Here is a 25,996-nt window from a genome sequence, read left to right on the forward strand (position 1 = left end):
ATAAACACATAAAACTATTCATTTCTCTAAAGCAACCTTATGAAAGGATCACTTTTCCACATTTGCCTCTTTTTGTTCAATCTAATATATGGGCACTGAGATTTTGCCACTTTTCTGGATTTTCATTTTTTCATAGGGCCTCCCATGTTCACGTAAAAATCTACATGTTTTCACCTGGTAATCTGTTTTATGTTAACTTAATTCTCAGGACCAACTGGATTCCCTAAGAGGGTAAAGATAAAGTTTTGCTTTCCCTATACTAATAAATGTGTGCAACTTAGTGGAAGTGTTAATAGATATTTTTTCTTTTGCAAGAGAATTAGGGAATGATGGTGATCATCAATCAAGCATTTATTAAATACCTACCATATTTAGGTATTTAATACAGACACTAAAGGAACAAACATAGTCAAGACCTGAGTCTTGCCCCATGGTGTACCTTCTAGGGAGAGATGGACACATGCTGATGAGGGCAGGGGATGAAGGCACTGAGATGGAGGTCCATAAGAGTGGAGTGGGACATGCAATTCTCCCTAGAGTCTTCATAGAGTATTTGACAAACTGAAATTTTGGGTTGTCTTTTACCAGAACGTGGCCTGGTGAAGTTAGTCATGTGTAAAGATTCCCCAAGTTCTAACTCTGTACTTGAGGCAATAGGGTGGTTTTAGCTGTAATCTTTTATCTAGGTTACAGTATCTTGAGCAATTAAGGAAAGGAATTGCTAAGTTTGTAATGTCTACTGTAAAGGACTTGGTCAGCACCAGGAGGCAGAGAATGGAGACAATATCCTTCAGTTAAAAGTAGAAGAAACTACAGGTCTCTGGAGGTATACTGAAACCTCTTTCCATTTGCCCAATTTTTGTGCACGAGAAAATTCATCAGCCACAGTCACTGACATTGACTCAATATCCAGAATAGTAAGAGTATAAAAGGTCACAATAAATAGAGATTAATACCTTTGAGAACTGTATAATCTAATAATTTTAGCAACATTTAGAATTATTTTTTATGTATTTTTTAATTGTTCAAGTACAGTTTTTTGCCCTTTACCCCCATCCCAGCTCACCCCCCATCCCTCCCCACCTCCCTCCTGACTCCACCCCTCCTTGTTATTGTCCATGTGTCCATTATACTAGTTCCTTCAATTATACTAGAAATTCCCTCCCCTCTCCCCTTTGGTCATTGTCAGTCTGTTCTCAATTTCAGTGTTTTTGGTTATATTTTGCTTGTTTGTTTGTTTTGTTGATTAGATTTCTGTTAAAGGTGAGATCATACAGTATTTGTCTTTCACTGCCTGGCTTATTTTGCTTAGCATAATGCTTTCTAGTTCCATCCATGCTGTTGCAAAGGGTAGGAGCTCTTTCTTTCTGCTGCATAGAATTCCATTGTGTAAATGTACCATAGTTTTTTGGTCCTTTTGAAAAAAAGTACCAAATACTTGGAAAAAAACTATGGAACATTTAGAATTATTTAGCATCTTTTAGGGACTAAAAATGCTGGGACCTGTAAAGCACTTTATGACAGTAGTGTATTGGGAGTAAGACCGTAAGGATGGTGTTGCCCAATAATGTGTTTATGTGCATGTGTGTGTGATTTAACAGTTTCAAATAGTAACATGTGATGTAAACATGCCAACATAATTTACCAAAGACCATTTACCTTATCTTGTTAAGTCAAAATCACTTTTGCATACACATTCATATCTAAAATTATGCATATTGTATGGTTATTTACTTATGAAGTTCCATGTTGAGTAAGATTGAACTCTTGCCCTGAGCACACTATAAATTTTCACATGATAGCATTTCAATAGAACTTCAAGTATAGCAATCTGTGCTAACTTTTAAAAGGTGTGTAAATTGAGCATGTTATTCAAGTCATGAATTTTTGAAAATTCACTGGCTATCATCTTGGAGCATGCTGTGCATCTTAATTTTGCCTAAGGAATGTGCCTGAGGGAAATATTTGGCCATTAACACTATAAAAACTTTATCAGATTACTGGGCACTGAGTTCATAAAAGATTCACAGTAGTCATGAAAAAAGTTGAAGTTCCAATTCAAATGTGTAAATAACCTCTATGAAATGGGAGGCAAAACATGAGTTCTTAAGCCTTACAGTCCTAAAGAACATACATCCCCTGATTTCTCTCAGCTTACACACTATATTCTTTGTCTGAGTTAGGTAGATCCATGGAAGGCCTCAAAGCCCTGTGCTCTCCTTCTCCAGGGAGAGCTTGAGAGAATGACTGTGCCACATGGAGAGTGTGAAATGGCTGTGGGGAATTCCCTTTCAGAAATTCTCAAATCCTGGCATGCAGGGTGGCAAAGGGATTTGAGAAGCTATCAGTGTGAACAAAGGATGCCATCTCTCACCTCCTCTAAAAAGATTGTTATAGTGTGCTTTCATCATATTCTTTGAAATAAATTCTCAGAAGTTAAGACATATTATCCACATGCAAGTACAAAATTCCAGTGTTGGTAATGATGTGGAGAAATCAGAACTCTCAGCCATTGCAGGTGGGAATGTAAAATGGTGCAGCCTCTCTGGAAAATACTTTGGCATTTCCTCAAAATATTAAGCCTAGAATTACCATATGGCCCAGAAATTTTACCCCTAGGTACATGTTCAAGAGAAGTGAAAACTTATGGCTATGCAAAACATTTCTGCACACGAATGTTCTTATCAGCATTTTTCATAATAGAAAAATTGGAAATAACCCAATGTTCATCAACAGATGGATGGATAAACAAAATGTGGTATGTTTATACAATGGAATATTCAATATTTTATAAAAATAATAAAGTTTGTATGCATGCTACAACATGGACGAACCTTTAAAACATTATTATGCCAAGTGAAAGAAGCAATAACAAGAGACCACCTATTGTTTGACTCCATTTATATGAAACTTCCAGAATAGGCAAATCCATAGATACAGAAAGTATGTAAGTGATAATTATACAGTGGCAATGGTTTTAAAACTCTTTGAATACATTAAAAAAAAACTGAATTGTACACTATAAAAGAGTGAATTATATGGTTTGTGAATTAGATTTCCATAAAGCTTTTGGAACTGCTTTAGATAGTCCAAGCTTTATCACTGTAAATTCCCATAAGTGATCAAGATTTAACTAGTTGCTCACCTCAGCCAGGTAGCTAAGTTGTTGGTGCAGCTAAGTTGTTAGTGCATCATCCCATTGTGCCAAGGTTGTGGGTTTGGTCCCCAGTGAGGGCACATACAAGAATCAACCAATGAATGTATCAATAAGTGGAATAACAAATTGATTTTTCTATTTCTCAAATCAGTAAATACCAAGTATTTAAGTAAAAAAAGATTTAACTAATTATTTTGAAATGTACTTATAACCTAAAGATGAAATAAAAAAAATTAAGATAAGCAAAGACAACAAAACAATAAGAAGCCATTCTTTCACAGGTTAGAATTTCATGTTTTCAAATATCTGAAGGGAATTGGCCATTAAGTGAATGAGGATGATAATAAATGTGTTTTTACAATGTATTCACAGTTGGTCTTATTCAAACACATATCAGGCAATGATCAATACAGAAGCTTGTAGAGGACTGCTATGAGACTCTAGATTGGAGAGGAGACCAAAGTGGAAGTTCTCTGAGGGAGAGCATTTCTTATTTTTCTTAGTATTTTCCAGGGTATGGAATACCATGTGTTAGTTGAAGAGAGGATTAAATGAGTCATTGTTTTATATTTGTCTCTTTCCGAGTGACACTTTCAACCAGAAATAAAATATCCTTTTATCTCTGGATACCATAATTTCAAAGAAAGGCCACTCTGGAATACGATAGACATTCATAAATGTTTCATGAAAGAGGTAGGAAGTAAGAAATATGTGAATGGATAAGTGTGGACTATGTACAAGTGGATATCAGAGCAGAACCTCCCACCATTTCTGAAGTTAGTACCTTTTTTTGCCTCCAGGGTAAGCATTGGGATTTTGAAGCTTTTTTTCAGAAATGAAAATAAATTCCTTTGACAATTTGGACCATTTGCCATTTTTGAAAATAATTTTTAGCAAAAATCAGTCTCAAGTTATGATATTGGCATAGTTTATAGTCAGATTTTGATATTTGTTTTCTTCTGATTCTTTTTTTAAATTTAATTATTGTTCAAGTACAGTTTTCTGTCTTTTAAATCCATCCCAGCCCCCCACCCCAGTGCTCCACAACTTCCTCCCATTTCCATCCCCCTTGGTTTTTGTCCATGTGTCCTTTATACTTGTTCCTGTGAATCCTTCCATTTTTTCCCCTGAAATTCCCTCCCCTCTCCCCTCTGGTCCCTTTCAGCCTGTTCTCGATTTCAGTGTCTTTAGTTATATTTTGCTTGCTTATTTGTTTTGTTGTTTAGGTTCCTGTTAAAGGTGAGATCATAAGGTATTTGTCTTTCAACACCTGGCTTATTTCACTCAGCATAATGCTTTTTAGTTCCATCCATGCCATTGCAAAGGGTAGGAGCTCCTTTCTCTCTGCTGCATAGAATTCCATTGTGTAAATGTACCGTAGTTTTTGGATTCATTCATTTACTGATGGGCACCTAGGTTGCTTGCAACTCTTGGCTATTGCAAGTTGTGCTGCTATGAACATTGGGGTGCATAGGTTCTTTTAGATTGGTGTTTCAGGGTTCTTAGGATATACTCCGAGCAGTGTAATTGCTGGGTCAAAAGGCATATTCATTTTTAGTTTTCTTAGAAAACTCCATAGTGTTTTCCATAGTGGTTGTACCAGTCTGCAATCCCACCAACAGTGAACTAAGGACCCCTTTTCCCCACAACCGCTCCAACATTTGATGTTTGTTGCTTTGATGGCCATTCTGACAAGTGTGAGGTGGCATCTCATTGTGGTTTTAATTTGCATCTCTCTGATAGCTAGCAATATTGAGCATCTTTTTATGTTTCTCTGGATCCTCTATATGTCCTCCTTGGAGAAGTGTCTGTTCAAGTCCTTTGCCCATTTTTTAATTGGGTTGCTTGTCTTCTTAGAGTGGGGTCGTGTAAGTTCTTTGTATATTTTGGAGATTAAACCCTTGTCTGAGGTATCATCGGCAAATATATTTTCCCATACAGTTAGTTCTCCTTTTATTTTAACACTGTTTTCTTTAGCTATGCAGAAGCTTTTTAAATATATTTTATTAATTATGCCATTACAGTTGTTCTATTCCCCCTTCAATCCCCTCCATCCTGCACACCCCTCCCCCACCATTCTCCCCCTTTAGTTTATGACCAGATGTCTCAAGTTCTTTAGATTCTATATTTCCCACGCAGAAGCTTTTTATTTTGATGAGATCCCATTTGTTTACTCTTTCCTTTATGTCCTTTGCTCTAGGGGACGTGTCATTAAAAAGTTGCTGCATGAAATACCTGAGATTTTCTTGCCAATGTTCTCCTCTAGGACTTTAATGGTGTATAGCTTATATTTAAGTCTTTTATCCACCTTGAATTTACTTTGGTGTATAATGTAAGTTGGTGATCAAGTTTTATTTTTTTGCACGTAGCTGTCTAGTTCTCTCAACACCATTTCTTGAAAAGGCTATTTTTATTTCATTTTATGTTACTGCTCCCTTTGTTGAATATTAATTGGCCATAGAGATTTGGGTTTATTTCTGGGTTCTCTGTTCTGTTCCATTGGTCTATGTGCCTGTTTTTATGCCAGTACCAGGCAGTTTTGATTACAGTGGCCTTGTAATACAGTTTGGTATCAGGTATTGTGATTCATCCAACTTTCTCAACATTGCAGATGCTATTCGGGGTCATTTATGGTTCCATATAAATTTTTGGAGTGTTTGTTCTATGTCTATGAAATATGCCATGGGTACTTTAATAGGTATTGCATTGAATCTGTAAATCACTTTGGGTAGTATGGACATTTTGATGACGTTAATTCTTCCAATCCATGAACACGGTATGTTTCCATTTGTTTGTGTCTTCCTTGATTTCTTCCTTCAGTATTGTGTAGTTTTCTGTATGCAGGTCTTTTACCTCTTTGGTTAAGTTTATTCCCAGATATTTTATTTTTCTTTTTGCTATATTGAATGGGATTTTTTTCTCGATTTCTGTTTATGCTGTTTCATTATTAGTATACAAAAATGCATTTGAGTTCTGGATATTGACATTGTATCCCATTGTTTTGCCAAATTCGTTTATTTGGTTGAGCAGTTTTGGAGTAGAATCTATAAGATTTTCCACATACACTATTATGTCACCTGCAAACAGTGACAGTTTTTTCTCCCTCCTTTTCAGTTTGGATGCCTTTTATTTCTTTTTCTTCTCTGATCACTGTGGCTAAAACTTTCAATACTATATTGAATAAAATTGGTGAAAGTGGACAATATTCTCTTGTTCCTCATCTTAGTGGAAGAGATTTTAGTTTTTGCCTGTTGAATATGATGTTGGCTGTAGGTCTCTCATATATGGCCTTTATTATATTAAGGAATGCTCCCTCTATTTCCACTTTGCTGAGTGTTTTTATCATGAATGGGTGTTGTACCTTATCAAAAGCTTTTTCCGCATCTATTGATATGATCATGTAATTTTTTTCTTTGCTTTTGTTTATGTGATGTATTATATTTACTGATTTGTGAATATTGAACCATCCTTGCATCCCTGGGATGAATCCCACTTGGTCATGGTGTAAGATCTTTTTAATGTATTGTTGGATATGATTTGCCAATATTTTGTTGAGGATTTTAGCGTCTATGTTCATCAGTGATGTTGGCCTGAAGTTTTCTTTTGTTTTGTTGTGTATTTACCTGGTTTTGAAATTAGGATGATGTTGGCTTCATAAAAAGAGTTTGGGAGTCTTCCACCATTTTGGATTTTTTGGAATAGTCTGTGAAGGATAGAGGTTAGCTCTTCCTTAAATGCTTTGTAGAATTCTTTTGTGAAACCATCTGGTCTTTTGTGTGATTGGAGTTTTTGATTACTGCTTCAATTTCATCTGCTGTTATTGGTCTGTTCAGGCTTTCTGCTTCTTCTTCACTGAGTTTTGGAAAATTATATTTTTGTAGAACTTTGTCCATTTCCCCTAGGTTTTCAAATTTCTTGGCATACAGTTCTTCATAGTAATTTCTTACAATCCCTTCTATTTCTGTGGTGTTAGTTGCAATCTCTCCTCTTTCATTTTTTATTGTGTTTATTTTGGTCTTCTCTCTTCTTTTCTTGATGAGCCTACTGAAAGGCTTCTCGATTTTATTTATCTTTTCAAAAAACCAGCTCCTGGATTCATTTATCCTTAGAATTGTGCTTTTAGTCTCTATGTCATTTAATTCTGCTCTAATCTTGGTTATTTCCTTCCTTCTACTTGCTCTGGGCTGTCTTTGTTGTTGTTCTTCCAGTTCTTGTAGGTATAGGGTTAGGTTGTTTATTTGAAATGTTTGTATCTTTTTTAGATAGGTCTGTAGAGCTATGAACTTCCCTCTCAGGACTGACTTTGCTGTGTCCCATAAATTTTGTGTTGTTGTAAGTTCATTTTCATTTGTTTCCAGAAACTTTAAATTTTTTTTTCTAATTTCATTCTTGACCCATTTGTTGTTTAATAGCATACCATTCAGTCTCCATGATTTGGGGTGTTTGGGGTTATTTCCTTTGGGCTTGGGTTCCAGTTTCAGTCCTTTGTAGTTAGAGAAAATGCTTGGTATGGTTTAAATTTTCTTGAATTTGTTGAGGTTCGTTTTGTGTCCTATCATGTGGTCTATGTTTGAAAATGTTCCACGTGCATTTGAAAAAAATGTGTATTTACCCTCTTTGGAATGAAGGGCTTTATATATATCAGTTAAGTCCATTTCATCTAGGGCATTGTTCAATGCCACAATATCTTTGTTGATATTTTGTTTGGAAGATCTGTCCATTTTTGATAGTGGGGTGTTAAAATCCCCTACAATAATTGTGTTACTGTCGATATCTTTCTTGAAGTCCTCTAAGATTTTCTTTATATATTTGGGTGCTCCTGTGTTGGTTGCATATATATTTACAATGTTAATGTTTCCTTGGTGGATTCTTCCCTTGAGTATTATGAAGTGACCTTCTGGGTCTCTCTTTATAGCCCTTTTTTTGAAGTCTATTTTGTCTGATATGAGTATTGCTACTCCTGCTTTTCTTTCTTGTCTGTTTGCTTGGAAAATTGGTTTCTAGCCCTTCATTTTTAGTTTGTGTAAGTCTCTTGTAGGCAGCATATGTGTGGGTCATACTTTCTTATCCATGTAGCTATTCTGTGTCTTTTGATTGGAGCATTTAATCCATTTACGTTTAAGGTTATTATTGATAAGTACTTATTCATTGCCATTTTTGTACCTGTGTTCCTCTCTGTCTCCCTCTTTTCCTTTCTTTCCTTAAAGCAGTCCTTTTAGTATTTCTTGTAGAGCTGGTTTGGTAGAGGCGTATTCTTTTAGATTTCTTTTGTCTTGGAAGCTCTTTATTTGGCCTTCTATCTAGATTGAGAGCCTTGCTGGGTAAAGTAGCCTTGGTTGTAGGCCTCTGTTTCTCATTACTTGGAATATTTCTTTTCATTTTCTTCTTGCTTGGAGTGTTTCCATTGAGAAGTCAGTAGCTAACCTTATTGGGGCTCCCTTGTATGTTACTTCTTTCTTCTCCCTTGCTGCCTTTAAGATTTTCTCTTTATCTTGGAATTTTGCCATTTTAATGATGGTATGACTTGAAGTGGGCCTTTTTGGGTTTTTCTTGATTGGGACTCCCTGTGTTTCCTGGATTTGTATGACTTTTTCTCTCATCAAATTAGGGGAGTGTTTCCTCATTATTTTTTGAAATAGGTTTTCTATCCCTTGCTCTTCTTTCCCTTCTGGTATCCCTATTATTTGAATATTATTACATTTCATATTGTCTTGCATTTCTCTTAATACCTCTTCATTCTTTCTGAGCCTTTTTCTTTTCTTGCTCTTTCTGGGAGTTTTTTTTTTTTTTTCTACTTTGTCCTCCAACTCACTGATCTGATCTTCTGCTTCATTGATTCTGCTTTCAATTTCTTCTACTGTGTTCTTCAGTTCAGAAATTGTATTCTTCATTTCCTCTTGGCCCTTGCTGATAGTTTCTATTTCCTTTTTCAAGTTGATATAGTTTGCGCTGAGTTCATTGTAGCTCCCCTGTAGTTTCTGGAAGCTGATTGTGAGCTCTTTGAATTTCCTGATAACTAGTGCTTTGAATTCAATATCTGATAGTTGACTTGCCTCTATTTCATCTAACATTCTTTCTGAGGCTTCCTCCTTTCTTTTCATTTGGGGATTGTTTCTTTGTCTTCCCATTTTTTGTGAGACTTTTGTTGTTGGCCTCAGCTTTTAAATTGATCTGTTCTGACTCCCTGGGTTTATGGTGTCAACTTCTGTGGTAGAATATCTGTGAAACTCAATGGTGCTGTCTCCTTCAGGTATCCTGGTGTTCTCCACTTCCACCTACTCCTTTTTTTCTGTGATCAGTTGGAGGGGGAGGCAAAATGGTTTATGACAGCAGGAGAGTATTTTCTGATATTTACAGTCATAGCTGGTAGAGAAGAGATAGAAGATCTTTAGGCTATATATAGTGTTAACCGTTATCTTCAACCCAAATTGCCACTTTTAAGAAAGGATGTACAAAAGATAAGTCTCTTGTTGGAGAGGGAAGTCTTGTGAGATCGATCTCAAAAGCAGCGAGGTTGCGGGTGGTCAGATTCTGAGTTAAGGTGAGAGTAAAGGATAGTAAATAGGTGTAGTGTGTGAGCAAATAGAGTTAACCACTATAGTAATAGAGTTCAGGAAACTGTGAAGTGGGCTAAAATCCAGGAGATGTGTGGTGAAGTATTTACAGTTGTATGGAACAGCTATTATTTACAATAATATCAGAGCAACAATCATATGACAGAATCTATATGATCTGGATAACATGAATAGAAGGTATAGAACTTTGGGTAGTGTGCTAAATGAAAACAAGTGGCATGAAGTATAAAAAATTAGCAATACACTGTGGAGGAGAGAACAGGGGAAACCTGTTAAGTGATACAATATAACCAGCCTAGGCAAAGAAGCCTATACAGAAAGAGGAGGAATACGAAGATACTATTAACATATAAAAGAAGTGAGAATAATGAAAAAAAATAATAATAAAAATATGCAGCAACTTCTGGCTTCTCTGCTATAGCAAAGTGAAATTTGTCTCTCTGTCTCTACTGTTGGGATGCCTCCTCTTTGGGTCCAATTCTGGTCTTTTTGCAGTTCCAAGTTGCTTGTGTCACTTTCAGTAAAAGAAAAAAAGGCAGGAGAAAGGAGAAAAAAAGCAATAAGTTAAAAAAGAATAAAGAAGGAATAAAACAGGGAAGAATAAAAGAGAGGAAAAAGTAATGAAAGATAAAACAATAATAAAATTAAAAAGATAAAAGATTGCTTAAAACAACAATAAAAAAACCCATCTCTTGTTGGTTTCAAACTGGCCAAACCGGTTTTTCTGGCTGCAGCAGGCTGAGGGTTGATTAGTGTGGTCTTTCTGTGAGTGCTCTCCCAAGAGCTAACCTGGAGCCTCTCCTCAGTGCCCCACGAAGGGGATCTAAGTCCTCTTCAGACCATTTTCCCCGGGAGTCCTCGCTGTGGACTGCGGTGTGGGGGCATGCAGGCCAGCCAGGGTGCCTGGGTTCCGAGGGATCTAGCACAGACCCTTCCCAGTTTTGTGGGGGACTCTAGGCCCTCTGCCCAACCTCCGGTTCACTGCCAAGCTGGGTGGGGAGCAGGCCAGGCAGCTGTTGCAGAAGAATCCTTCAATTTACTTTCCAAAATATTTCTCCTTAAGAAAGCCTGCCTCTCAGCATAGCCTAATCCCCCAGCTAGAACGGTGACTATCTGAGTCAGAGCCTGACACTGCATCTCTCAATTCTCCCAAGCTGGTGACCACAGAGTCCGAGGATGATCACAGCCCTTTGTCCTTATCACCCTCTCTGTAAACTCTAGCAAACAGGTCTCTCCCCAGTGTTGCCCAACCTTGCTTTGCCGGGGAGGGAGGGAGCTGATGATCCAGCTCTCTCCCAAGGACCCTTCAGCAGGCCTGGAGCTTCTGAAGATCCTTGGTAGACACTCCGGGTGTCAGGCACTGGGCACCGGTTGAGACCGCTGCTGTTCCTGTCTTTGCTCCGGTCCCTGAGACCCTACTGTCCTGTAGCCATTTCCTTATCGTCTGGTTTTTCAGTGTCCACTACAATTTCTGGTCTGTTATTTTCATATATGCTGGGGAACTGTTGGCTGTTTGCGCTGTTCCTCCGTAGATCAGCCAGGATTTTCTCCCATGTGTAGGGGGAAATGGAATCCGCTCCATCCTACTCCTTAGCCATCTTCCCTTTCCTGATATTTGTTAATTTAAAGAATATGAAGGACAACATTCGATTTTTTCTGAAAACAAACAAATAAACAAACACAAATTGATTCACACTTGCCACAGCCCCCATCAACATCTACTTATGAGATCAAAGCTCAGGAGGGCAGAACCCAGGAGGGCAGAAATAACATGTCAAATTATTTGATTTTTAAACATTTTGAGAATTCCTTACAGATTTATGTATATGGATTTACAGCTTCTGAGATCAGGTAAGAAGTAGGTACATTGGATTTCTCATGGAGAAATTCTTAAATTAAAAAGTTGTATGAAAATAATATAATATTTGTAAATATCATTGTATTTTACATTTACAAAAATAGTACACTGTGTTCTCTCTTACTTCATGAGCTTAAATAGTTATTCTAGTTTCATCTGATAATGTGGCACCTTTTTCCCATCCTTTGACAACTCATCAAAACTCACAATACAATAAATTACCTACATTACCTTCATTTATAATCATATCTCAGACTAACCCTGTTCATGAACTCCCCTGTCTAGACAAACTTTCTAAATTCATTCTTGGCCCTGTAACTTTACTGCCTCTACTTCCTTGTCTTGGCATCTTTTTCCCACCAAGCTCTTACTTGCCATTCCTTAACACCAAATCTATTTATACTGTAAAATGGTCTCTGAATAAAAGATTACAAGTATATAATTTCCCTCTGAACTCTTAACAATTATTATCTGTATTTCACATGTGGCATACACATTTACAACTTTGTTTTGAAGTTACTTATAGGCGTATTCATGCCCAGAGTGAGATTATAAATTACTGGAATACATGGATCACCCTGATTGATTTTTGCAAGGTGCTTCACAAATGGCAGCCTTGCTATGAATGTTTGTTGACTGTGTAAGTGAAAGAGAAGATATTAAAACTGAGGCAGTTACTCATCTAAGAGTTGTCTAAATGGTGATTGATTAATTAAATGCAGTAGCACATACTGTTCTTCCTTCTGACCTGTGCTGTTGTTTTGGAGATCAAGATTCTCTGGTCACTAAGTAATCATATGTATGGATATACTTCTTTGAGGTGTACTTGCAATAAACTCTGATTATCACACTGAAAGCAAAGAGAGGGCAAGTCTTGTTCCAGCTCTCTCTTGTTTTTTTGCAGAGGCATACTCCATGCAACACCCTTTGTCACAAAATAGTCCTCCATTGTTCAAAACAGTGTTTAAAATTTCACTTCAGAATGCTTACAAGTAACTCAGGATGAATAGATATATTTTGGGGTGACAATAAGTTTGATTTTTTAAGTGAAATTGTAATTCTGGTCTCTCTTATGTAGCAGAATTTTATAGCAACAGTGCCACAGAATTTCAGTAAGTACCCTGTGCACATTCAACCAGGTGGATTGTTTTCAAAGAGTTCCAACACAGACCACTTGGTACAAAGGGTCAAATGCAGTCCAAACAAATGCTTGACAATAACAGGTACAAAGGGCTGTGTCCTTGGTGAATGATTAATCATAAGCTATAATAAACAAAAGTGTGCTATACATTTGATAAACAGGTTTGTAAAGAGCACAGGAAATACAAAGGACAGTCATATCTTTCAAAATTAAATGTCAGTCAAAAGACAGCTGGGTGACAATTGGGGCATTTATGTATTTGAGAGGATTTTGTTTAACAGTTTGAGTCAGGCTATGGTGGCTATAGCTGCACTCTAATGCTGGTAACATATATGGCATCCATAATTAAAATGTGCCTTTTGCTCTTCTTATGTATTCCTTTCATCCCATTCTCTGTTCAGCAGACTACGTTATGAACACTCATTCTCAGAAGCAAATGTAATGGGACACCACTTTTCTTCTATATTTTCTCATAGTAATTAAGGGAGCAATAGCCATGACAACCACAGAAAGGCTGATAAACTCATTTTGCAAAAATAAAAATAAAATGCTTTGTTGCATCTTCAGAGTAGTCTAAGAATAAAAGTGGAACTATAAAAAAGGGAATATGTTTTATTCTTTTTCATGAATGTGTTGGAATGATACAGCCAAATTCATGTGACCATCTCAAGTGGCCTCCTTAGATAATTAAACAAATATTTTTAAATTTTCCAATAATTTCGCTATAGTTCAGGATACTTCCAAAGCTTAATTTAGAATCATATTAAACAATACTTTGTAAGTCATATAAAAACCAACTTTCTTCCTTAGTAATAGTCAACTGTGGCATGGGTAGGGTTATTAGTGTCCTTCTTGATACAAAATAGGTAAACTAAGTCCATTGTGCAAGCAAAGAAAATGAATGCATTAAAAAATCCATGGGTCAGCAGTGACTTATGGAAATTATCATGAAATGCAAAGGAAATGGGGCCTGGTGATGACAGTACTTTCAAGGGGTCATGTCCCAGTTGAGAGGCTTTAGAGATGGTTTCCTAGTCTTGTAGTGGTGGGGGGCCTACAATGCAACACCTCCCACTTCTTCAGTACTAAAGTCCATGCATTATGTTTCTATGGACAATAATGACAAATAACAATGAAACAACAAAACATATTAATTCCAGAACCTTTTGGTCATGAAGGGGAAGATATCTGGTTAGGGCATGGGAAAAAAGAAATAGAGAAATGGGAAGGCAAAAAAATATATAGATCCACGTGTCCTCTAAAAGATATTCTTTCTTTTATGTGGATTTTTGTTTCTTTATTTCTTTTTATACTTCTAGAACCTATATTCTCTTCATTCTCCTCCTCTTAGGAATACAGGGTCTGAAGGATCCACAAATGGAGTTCCTCCCAGGAAACACATTTTCTCTACTTTTTATTGTGGCCCTGCCTATACATAAGAAGAACCTCAGAGTTGATGTGACCTAGAGGCAGGTCCTGTGAGACCTCTTTCCTGAACCAGCCTCCCATTGTGTTCCAGCCTCTCAGCTTCCAAATAGTCATGATGCCTACTTCCCTTCTGCCCAGCCTGGAATAGATTATGAAGGCCAAAGCCCTTGGGTTTTGAATGGATATTATAGATTTTGTGATTTTTTACCACTTTATGCTAGAATTCTCCTCTCTTTTGAGAGGTTCTCCAAAGGGACTCTTTTCCTTAGAGAGAAATCTCAACATCCCACAAAGTGATATAAGCCATAAAGGAGAAAATGCAAGTAACTGATATAATACAGGGCTGGGGCATAGTGCGAACTCATTTAATAAATTATTTATTCTTCCTTCAGAAAGCTCAGACAAGCATCATATGATTAGGGCCTTACCGATCTGAGATTTGTCCCTTATAACTTCATTAATTCTAGGTGTAGTCATGAAACTTTACAAAGCCAGGACAACTTTTGAAGATTCTTCTGTGTCTACTTTTCCTCATGTCAACTGTTTCATGTAGGATGTGACTATTTTCCCATCAGGTTCCAGTTTCTTCTTATCTGCCACACAAACATTTAACTTTTCATTGTCAACTATACCTCAATAAAGCTAGGAAAATTATGTGTGTGTGTATATATATATGATAATATATATATCTGATAATATATGTATACATATGTAAACATCTGTATATGTAATATATATCTATATAATATATTTGTATCTATATAATTCTGCTATACTATTTTGTAGGTTATTTTTAACTCATACTTCCCTTTCTAAAATTCTCTCAAAGCATGCTTAAAACTATTTAAATTAATAATGATGGTAAGGCTGTGTGCAATGCCAGGCAGGTGCTTGGGATAATAAGGGAAGCCCAGTGTAGGGTATATGATTGTCTGACCACTAAGGTCTATGCCTCAAACTGGTACAAAATAGTCTTGAATGTAAACTGTAATTGAAAAATTCTTCTAAAAAATGGTGGCAAAAGTAAATACACAATGAGCTCTTGTTACGGACCACATACTATAACAAATATATTTCATTCACGTCAGTCCTCTGAGGTAGGTATGCTTATCATCAATATTTTATAGATAAAAACCTCAATCAAGCCACAGTGTGTACAGGCTGGAAAGCTACCAAGCTCACCTGGAAAGACAAGGACAAAGCCAAGATTTAAACCTAAATATGACCAGTTCTGGAGCCCACACTCTTCTCTGCATTCTGTTATGCCTTTCTGGTTCTCCCTGATATTTTGAATATACTAAAATGTCTTTTTTGTCACCCATTAAAATTTCCTAACTTCAGATCTTTGGGACTTTACTCTAGTGACAGCATTTTTAGCAGTCTACCTTTCTGGTTGTATGTTTATCTTAAAATTATGTATATAAACTGCAAAAAAATCTGAGGCTGTAGATTATCTACTTGATGGACACCAGTCAGTGAACCTCATGCTTTCAGGTATGTTTCTTTTCTTCATCTGAATCAGAATTGTTTTTCAAGTTTCATTGCATGGAATTTACTTAGGTTTCCTTAGAAACTATTGAAGTGCCTTGCAGATGCCATGGTTAGCTGTGTGACTTTGGAAAGTTTTGTCTCTGCTTCCTAGGGTACCTTTCTTGTCAACCAGTAGTCAACCTCAATGTGTTTTCATTTTAGACTTGCAGGATAGATAGTCTCTGTCACAAATGGTCAAATCTGCTGTTGTGGTGCAAAAGCAGCCAGAAGCAATATGTAAAAAATGGGCAAGCTGTATTCCAAATAAAACTTTATTCCTAAAAGCGTTTGAAGGGCAGAATTTGTCTGTGGGGTGTGTTTTTGCACCCCCCCCCCACCCTGTCATAGACTGTAAAATTTCCTGTAGAAAGTCAAAGTTGTTACGCAATAGAGAACCATTGTGGATTAATGATTAAGTTCAACACAATGAAAACCAAACTCCTTTTCCACTAAAATTAGCTTCTTCCTCACACTTCCCTATTTCTGTCAGTGATAGCAATATTTTCCAACTTACACACATTTAAAAATGTGGAGTGGAATATTTGATTTCTCCTTTCTGCTAACTGCCACCTATCTCACATCAGTGTTTTTCCATTTTCATAGCTATCATTATTTTATCACTTCACATATGTACTTATATTCTTGGCTTTGGGACTGGCTGATTTGCCTTCAGGTTATTCCTCCCAACTCATCCTTAGCATACCTTTTGGTTTATCATTCCTAAAATGTTACCTTTATTAATTCTTTACTCTCCAGTCTTTAAAATCTGCCAAGTTCTGACCTGAATCTACCTTTCTCCTATACTCACCTGCTGTATAAGTCCACTAATGCTGTTTTCTTTTTTTATCCACTCTGTTGAGGTATGATTAACACATAAAAAACTGCACATATTTAATGTGTATATAAGACAATGAGTTTGGAATAAACATCCACTCATGAAATTATGATCATGTTCAAGGCCGTAGACATATCTATCATCTCCCAAAATTTCTACCTGCTCCTTTATCACTACTGTTATTATTTGTTAAGAACACTTAATATAAGATCTATCATCATAGCAAATTTTAAGTATATAATGCAATACTGTTAGCTACAGGTACTATGTTATAGAGTGAATCATCAGAACTTATTTACTCTGTAGAAATGAAACTTTGTACCGTTTGACCTTCACCCTGCATTTCCTCTTTCCCCTGGCAATCACCATTATGCTCTTTATTCTTTGAATTTAACTATCTTGGATATCAAATAAATGGCTTCATACAGTTTGCCTTTCTCTGGTTTATTTCACTTAGACAATATCCTCCAGGACAATATCCTCCTTCATTGTTGCATATGAAAATAATTAAATACATATATATTTGTATACACACATATGCATATTCTTTTATATCACATTTTCTTTATTCATTCTTTGATGGACATTTAAGTTTTTTCCGTATCTTGGCTATTGTGAATAATACTGCAATAAACTTGGAAATGCAGTATCTCTTTGATACACAGGTTTCACTACAAGATTAAAAGACAGTCTATGGAATTGGAGAAAATATTTGCAAACCATTTATCTGATAAGGGATTAACTTCCAAATTATAAAAGGACCACCTACAATTCGGTAACAAAAAAACAAATGTTTTCCTCTGACAAGGAAATCTGCCTTGCTGTGTTCTACCTTTTTTTTTTTTTTGCTCACACCATTTCCTATCTTCAGAATACTATTTTACCTGCAAAACACCTATCCACATTGCATCATTGCAAAAGCAAAGCTCAATTCTTACCTTCCCCGTGAAACTTTCTTTTTCTAATCTATCCTATAATGATGTCTCCCACTTGTGAACTCTTATAGTATGAGCTGTCTCTAAGACTCATTTGTTACCTAATCCTATACCACTTGCATTATTTCCCAATGTTTTGGAAGTGTTTGCCTTATTTCCCTAATTAGAGCAGCGTTTGTCAAGGTCTACTTATACCTCACAATGACAGGTGGTGATGTGTTTTCAGAGAAGTCACTCAACATTTTTGCTCTTAAATATGTGAAGAAAAGAATGGTGATAGTTTATTTTCCCTCCACAAACTCCCATTCTATCTTTTTATCATCTATTGGATTTCAATGGGATGTAAAAAATAGTTCAATAAATTATGTTTATAGGCAACCTCCAATTTTCAAATTAGTTGTGTTTTAGATGTTCATTTGTAAGTTGAATGCTGAAATTTATACTACTTTTCCCATGGAAACACTATTAAAATTGAAGTTATAATAGGACCCCACGTCTCTCCATCTAAGCCTATTGTTTCAATAAGTGGTTTGAAAATCCAGACAGACTAAATGGCCACACAAAAGAAAACAACGCCTTGCAAAGCCCATAATTAAAACAGAAATGAATTAAAGTGTATCCCTCTCTATTTTTGTGGGTGGGGAGGAAATACTCTTACTTAAGATTAACCAGATTTTATTATAAAAATAAAATAATAGGCAATTTTGCAGATTTACTAAAGAGTATTTTTATGTATTTTAAAGATACTAGGTATTGATAAAAAGTGTTTTTTACTAAATGTTCAATTTTTCTTTAAAATTAATGGCTTTTATTTTTCCTTTAGACATAGGATTATCATTGCTTCTATATGTATCAGCTTTAATTGAGAAATTTTTGTTTTGGATCAAAAATGGAAAGGAAAAATTCATAAATTATAGACTACCTAAATGAACCATCACCTGTTTCTTTTGGCCTGCAAACCAAGGATGGTTTTTATATTTTTACTATAAAGTATTTTGAGAAAGTTAAAAGAAGACTATTTCATAGCATGTGAAAATGACATATAATCTAAATTTCAGCATCCATAAATAAAGTTTTATCAGCATACAACTCAGTCAGAAACATGTGTTTACATATTATGGTTGCTTTTGTGCAGGATGCCAGAGCTGAGGGGTCTGGCAGAGATCCGCAAAGCCCAGAAAGAGAGAATATTTACTGTCTGGTCGTTTATAGAAAATGTTTTCTCAGCCCTGCTATACAGTTAGCAGACAATAAGGGGAATTTCTTAAAATATAATGTGGAGTGAGAAAAGCTAGGCTTGAGAGTACATGCTGTATAATCCAAGAAGAATTGGTTTGTGGTGAGGTACGTCAGCAGGATAGTGACCTCCATGTGGGGTTAGTAGGTGTTCTGTGTGAGGGAGCTTTCTGGTGCTGGTAATGATCTACTTCTTGATCTAGATTCTAGATACATGGATGTGTTCCCCAGAATTCACTGGGTGCTTAAAATTTGTGCTCTTTTCTGCATTCATGTCACACTTTAGTCTAAAGTTTACTTTACAATAGAAAAGTAGGCTAGGAAGAATTAAAAAGGATTAGAAAGAGAAATAAAAATAGAAAAAAGAAGATATATGCTGAAAAATATGTATTCTGATAAGAATCACAAGACAGTGGAGCTATCTGTGGGTGCCTGGGTCCCAGGTGGAATGAACCAGAAGAGGTGCCAGGAGAGATCTTGCACATCTGGTTAGTCCCTTTGCAGACACTAACTAGTTTAATCATCAGTATCACCCTAGCAGGGCAAGGAATACCACCTTTGTCTGATAAAAATGGACACTAAAGCTGAGAAAGATCCAGCATCCTGTCTAATGATTCCCAGTTCATGTGAAGAGAATATATTTTAATCCAAGAAGAATCTATGGCTTGTTTACCTTCTGAAAGAGGAGACAGGTGATGTGGAAGAATTGACCAAGATTCCTTCAGTGGCTGCCAGGGATGGCCAAAATCTTAGAATGGCTTTGTCACTCCTTGAGGTTGGGAGCCCTGGAGGTCCAAGGGGCATTTTGACAAGAGACCCTATCCGCATCCAAATGATTGTATCACTATTCAGTGGTCTTGACTCAAGAGGCTCTGGCATATATACAGTTTTTCATTTCTTCCACATAAGGTGCATATATTTTTCCATGCTTGAGAAGCTCTATCCACATGTGATACCCATATGTAAACTATACAACCATTTTAATACACTATAATGTGAAGATGAGTTTTCAGTAAAATAAAATATGCTGGAAATTGGTGGCTTGAACATATTTTAAAATTATTCTTGACTATCATAAAAAAGCAAGAAAACTTTTTTTCTCTTGAAATGGCATACAGTCTCCAAGATTTCTTTTCACGATCACACCTATGTGGGCCTGAATAAAATGTTAATTCAGATTTAGCTTGCAGGAAAATTCAAATGGTTGAATTAAATTTTGTATAATGAAAACAAAATGAACAAATAAACATCAAACTACATGATTTCAGTGTATGGGCAAGTGTAAAGTGAATATCTGTGTTTATTTCTTGTACCTTGCTCATGTGTGGTCTTTTTGAGTGTGGAATTTGGGTGTGGGTTTGATACAAATTCCTGGTCAGAATCTGTACATTAAGAAAGTCATCTTGTTCTCTGCCTTTCCTTGTCGTCTCTGCAGACACTGCCCCACTCTTCTCAGCCTCCAGACCACTCTCTACTGCCCACAAACCTTCAATTAAGTTGCAGAGTTCCGATGGAGAGATTTGAAGTTGAATTTGAAATTGCCAAACAATCTGTTACTATCAAGACCATGTTAGAAGATTTTGGAATGGATGGTGAAGGCAATGATGACCCAGTTCCTCTACCAAAGGTTAATGCAGTGATATGAAAAAGGCCACTCAGTAGTGCACCCACTACAAGGATGACCCTCCTTCTCCCTGAGGGTCATAAGAGCAAAGAAAAATGAACTGATGATATCCCTGTATGGGACCAAGAATTCCTGAAAGTTCACCAAGGAACTTTTTCTTAACTTATTCTGGCAGCAAACTATTTAGACATCAAAGATTTGCTTAATGTTACATGCAAGACTGTTGCTGATATGATCAAGGGGAGGACTCCAAGATATTCCCAAGGCCTTCAACATCAAAATAGACTTTACTGAAAAAGAGAAAGCCCAGGTAGGCAAAAAGAACCAGTAGTACGAAGAGAAGTTAAATGTTGTGCCCGACACTGTAACACTGTAAGGTTTGTTTCAAATACTAGTTGCACTGCTGTTTATAACTTTTAATATTAGACTAACAGTAGACAAATGCAGCAGCAAGTCAACTGTAATAGCAGAGTACTGTCCTCATTGCATGTGTAGTTTGGGTACAGATTCCAAACCTATGGCTGGGTTTCTTCCAGTATAATCAAAAAGTTTCTTTTCTCTTTGCTCTGAATAAAATTGAATTGTCAGTTCTCTACAGTTAAAAAAAAGTCAGTCCAGAAAGACAATTAGAGAAGCTTTGGACATTCAAGCACTTCTATAAATTATGCATGTGTTCTCACTGCAGAAACTGGCAATGTGTGTGCCAGCCAGTTCCAGACCAATGGAGACCTGCTCAGATGCTGGCTTTAAGTTCCTTAACTTATTAAAAAACAGCAATGAAGATCTCAAGGAGGGTTAGCAACAGGGGAGTGGGAGGAAGAGAAGGGGGGAGAAGGTACAGAAAATAAGTAGCATAGACAGTAGATAGAAAATAGATGGGGGGGGCAAGAATAGCATGGGAAATATAGAATCTAAAGGACTTGAGACACATGGTCATAAACTAAAGGGGGGTAATGGTGGGGACGGGGGGTAGGGTGGAGGGGAATGAAGGGGGGAATAGAACAACTGTAACAGCATAATCAATAAAAAATTTTTAAAAAACCCAAAAAACCAGCAATAATCTTCCCCCCCAAAAAACCTTCTCCTCTTTCTTCTGTTTATTCCCTTCTAAGAAGTTGAATATGGTGTCCTGTAACCACATGTTAAGATACAGAGATGTCACATGAGTTATACCTCCCAACTATAACCCAGTTACCTTTTTAGTATTGACAAAGAAATTCTATGTCTACATTTATTTATTGCAATACCTTCACAAGTCTTCATTCACTTCTCTAAAAATGTGAAAATGGAAGGAATAGAAATTAACTTATTTGGTTTAAATACAAAACTTTAGCTTTTCATCAGTTTTCCTATGTGATTGATAAAACAAACCCAAAATGTTACTTCCGTCCTCTAGAAAAATTTGCATAATTATGTATTTATAGAAGGAGACATTTCCAGTCACCTTTCAAGACAGATGCAAGACTGAGCTAGGAAATGACATTAGGCTATTGGGACTGGCTTATCTGGAGACAGAGAATCTTATCTGTGCCTCTGAGAGTATCAATGCTTGCCACCTCTTACATGGGCCAGTTGGAAAGACTAGTAAAGTTGTGTATCTATTATTGTTGAAGGGAGTCCACCTATTGAATATAAAAGGAAAGACCTTTTCTTTGATAGCAAGTAGGTCATTACAACAATCCAAACTCTGGTGACGAGCGAATGGCAAATTACTCTTTCCAGACATGATCATCCAGGAAGTGACCTCTGACAGCAGCCAGAACCATCCAAAATTAATAAACTGATGCCAGAAATGCCACACATTTTTATTTATATTTCATGTATCAATGACAAAAGTACTATGCTGGTAAGAGAGATCTGTAGATATCACACATTTAGGCATACATGCCAAATTATTCTAACATTGAAAGATGACACTATAAACACCAACTAATTTATGAGTACAGGTGGGGCTGTACCTGTCAGGTGAGACACATGACAGCCTTAACGGAGAGCAAGTGTGAAATGAGTGTCCTTTGGGTAGTGGCTACAGCCATTATTTGTAGATCTTGGGTTGTCACAGTGACTGAATTTTATATTTTTGACAGCAAATTGACTTCCCCCACCTAAGTTCATTTGGTTATAGAGTGAGGTGTAGCATATTAATGACTGATATTATGTCAGAAGATTAAGTTGAATGAAATGAAATCCAAATTGGCTATTCAGATGTAGACATAGGAACGTAAAAAAAGAGAGGCAGAGAAACTAGAGTGTTAAATGGAGAGCTCATCTCAATCAGCACTCCCTCTTCTATAGTGAAAGACTGTTTGATTTATGATCTACCCAACCCACATACCCAAGCATTATCTCTATCTCCAGTGTGTTGACTGTCAGGTTCCATTCTTCATTTTTTTCTTGCTACATGCTTTCTTTATGGCCTTACTCCATCTTTAAACAAAAATATGTTTTTATAAATAGGAGATAATTTGTTCATCATATTGAAGACAACCTTTATTTGTTTAGAAGACCTTGTAGTTATTTAGGTGCTCATTGAGATCTTTGCCACAGTGCCCAATTGGGACTATCTGAAAGGGTGTCCAGACCAAAAATAGGGGAATGCAAGAACATCTTTAAACCTGGGAGCACTGATTGTCTACCTTACACATGGGCGATGAATGGGGTTAAGCCTGTCTCAAAACTGCTCTGGAATAGCTGATGCACAAGATATGTGTGCACAAGTAGTCTTTGTGTATATAACTTGGATTTCTTTTAAAGAATGGAACAAAAAAGAATCAAGGAAAGGCAATCTTTCTTTGGTATCTAACATTCCTTAAGACCCCCTACTATCTAATTATGGAATCCTACTTTTTCTCATCTCTCATTTTGCTGCTTCTTTGATAGGTGGCAGGATAGAACTAGGGACAGAATGTAGAAAGCTTATGGTGATGGACAAATGGTGGTGTGCAGTACTTAATAAGCAAGAAATTATCTCATATAATCATCAAAATGATTCCATAGTTTAGCTTATTATTCTGATTTTACAGGTGAAGAAACAGACTTGGAAGCATTACATAATTATGCAAACTGTACCTTCCTTCTTCACTGTACCTCCTGCATTAGTCAATGTTCTCCAGAGAAACAGAACCAATAGGATGTTCTGCTTGTTTATTTGTTTATCCTGAGGAATTGGCTCACATGACCACAGAGGCTTAGAAGATTTGAGGTCAGTAAGCCGGATACTCAGGAAAGCTTATGATAGAGTTTGCCTGACTCCAAAGGCCTGAGAAGAAGCAACAGAGCTGATTGTGTAAGTTCTATGCCAAAGCCAGCAGGCTGGAGACCCAGCAAAAGTCTATGTTTCAGCCTGAAGCCAGCAGTTTGCTCCTACAGACCTTTTTGTTATGGTCAGATCTTCAACTGATTGCATGAGACCCACTCACATTAGGGAGAGCAATCTGATCTACTCAGTCTACTGATTCAAATGTTAATCTTGTGCAAAAACACCCTTATAAATACACCCAAAATAATGTTTGACCATATGTCTAGACATCCTGTGGTCCAGTCAAGTTGACACATAAAACTAACCATCACACCTCCCAACTGAAATTCCTAGCCTCTTTAAAGATATTTTAATAGTTGAAAAAGAAGCTTACATCTCCTTCTCATGCCCCTCTTGGCAGGGTATGAGGTATATTAGAAAATAGATAACTACCAGTAGTCTAGATTGCAAACTGTGGGTAATATAGTATGTGTGAGATTAATGGAATATGTGATATAAACATCAAGTTTACAATACATTTTTATAGTGTATTGCACACTAAACTGCATGTATATCAAATATAATTTGTCTTTCCAAATAAACTGACACCCATAGGTCTCCATGCCACCTGACTGCACAGATTTCTCTCTGAAGCAGCCTTAGGCACATTCTAAAATCTCAGTGAGCCAAGTATTGCGGAAATTATTCTTTGTACTATTTTTCCATCCAAGGAGTAAATATCAGAGGGGAAGACAATTTGCATGCTGCTTAAATGTCTGCCCAGATTCACAGGATAAAGCCTCAATGTTCCAAAAGAACGATGAATTTAGTATTGGAAAGGTATGTTCTTCAAATTTCCTTCTGCTGAAAGTCATTGGCCTGCATGTAAGAATTATTGTCATGGAGAAACACGCACACACAGCACACACACATGCACATACACATGCAGACACACAGAACAATGAAAAAATTAGAGGGGAAGGGAATGATATGAGTTGAAAAGCAATGTAGTTCCAGGACTTCTACTTAGTCAATTTTCATGCCAATGGGAAAATAGAAAATGTGAATAAGATCTTGTTTTTTCACACTTGAGGGAAGATTCTGTCTTTACCCCCAAATTCCAGTGTATTCTGTGAGAGCTGTCAGTTAGGCAGGCTTTTAAACTGAGATGCTTAGCTTGACTGTTCTTTTAGATGGAGAATGGCTTACTGTCATGTGTATAAAAGAATCTCTCCTCCTCCTGTTATATCTTAAATCTTTTAGAAATCTTTAGCTTTATTATTTTAAAGTTAGAACTGTTACCAAAAACTCAAACTATGTTTCTCTAGATAAAGTAACTCTTTAGTTCCATTTTGACAATTTGCTTTCTCATCATTGTAGCTGATTAGAAGTACCCCAGGGGATTGTACTAATTTAATTCTTTTGTGCAGAGGTGATATTGGCAGGATTCTTCCTTTCTGTTATTTTAATAGTTTCTAAATTTTATGTTTCCCTAAGCCTCCATTGGCCACCAGCCAGATTTAAGGCCAAGACTTCTCACCTATTTTCACACTGTTTAGACAGCCACCTCAGGCCCTTGCCCATGTCTCTCAGGATGCCTTCATTAAATTGCTTTCACGTCATGAATGTGTGCATTTCATTTTATGATTTGCAATTAGTAGCTTAGTACTTTTAAGGGGTCTGTTTCTATGCATGCCCTTGTTGCTTGTTCCTAAAAGGTCTCTCTTAGATGGGAGGTTCCAAGGGTTGATCTTGACTATTCATTTTGTACAATGGTTTTCTGGGCTCCCTCCAATATTTTAACCACTTTGTCAATTATAATAAAACAAAATTCTAAAAGAAAACCTCCATTTAATAGATATCGGCCAGACTTAAAACCAAATATTTTAATATCATATTCAACCACAAGATCATTTGTAACTTGAATTAATTATTATCATATTGATGATATGATAATAATTGATAATAACTGATAATTATCATAATAATCAATTATCAATTGACATGATTCTCCTCAGTGTCAGGCAATGGCTCCAAGGACATCACAATGTATCTATTGCTTTTTGCTCACTGTAGTAGATGTGCTCTAGCAATATTTCTACATAGGTGCTTTGCCCCACTGGGTCCAGGTGTATGGAACTGGGGTACTCTGCAAAAAGATACTTATGGTCTCCATTCCTTCCTCACTGAGGTCTCAGTAACCTTAGGATTTAACCACTAAGTCTGAGTAAGAAATGACTCTACTTGGTAACAATTTTTCCCTATTTTTCTTTGCAATATGGTAAAGATTATGTGTACACTGTAATCTTGGTGGTCGGGGGGGGCAGAGGGAAATATTTCATTGTTAACTATTAGAAAAAGAATCAAAGTTGTCATTAAGTAAAATGTATGACAACTACAGTACAGAATAATAAAGCTAAATAGTTAACCCCATTAAAA

General features: G+C 36.5%; 1 pseudogene; it reads left to right on the forward strand.

The window, feature by feature from the left end:
* The first annotated feature begins 2,454 nt into the window (after positions 1 to 2,454).
* Positions 2,455 to 20,695, forward strand: LOC119042701 (S-phase kinase-associated protein 1-like; annotated as a pseudogene).
* The last annotated feature ends 5,301 nt before the right edge of the window (positions 20,696 to 25,996 follow it).

Source organism: Artibeus jamaicensis, unplaced genomic scaffold (genome assembly GCF_021234435.1).
Source record: "Artibeus jamaicensis isolate MK-2021 breed Jamaican fruit bat unplaced genomic scaffold, CSHL_Jam_final contig_559, whole genome shotgun sequence".
NCBI classification, from domain to species: Eukaryota; Metazoa; Chordata; class Mammalia; order Chiroptera; family Phyllostomidae; genus Artibeus; species Artibeus jamaicensis.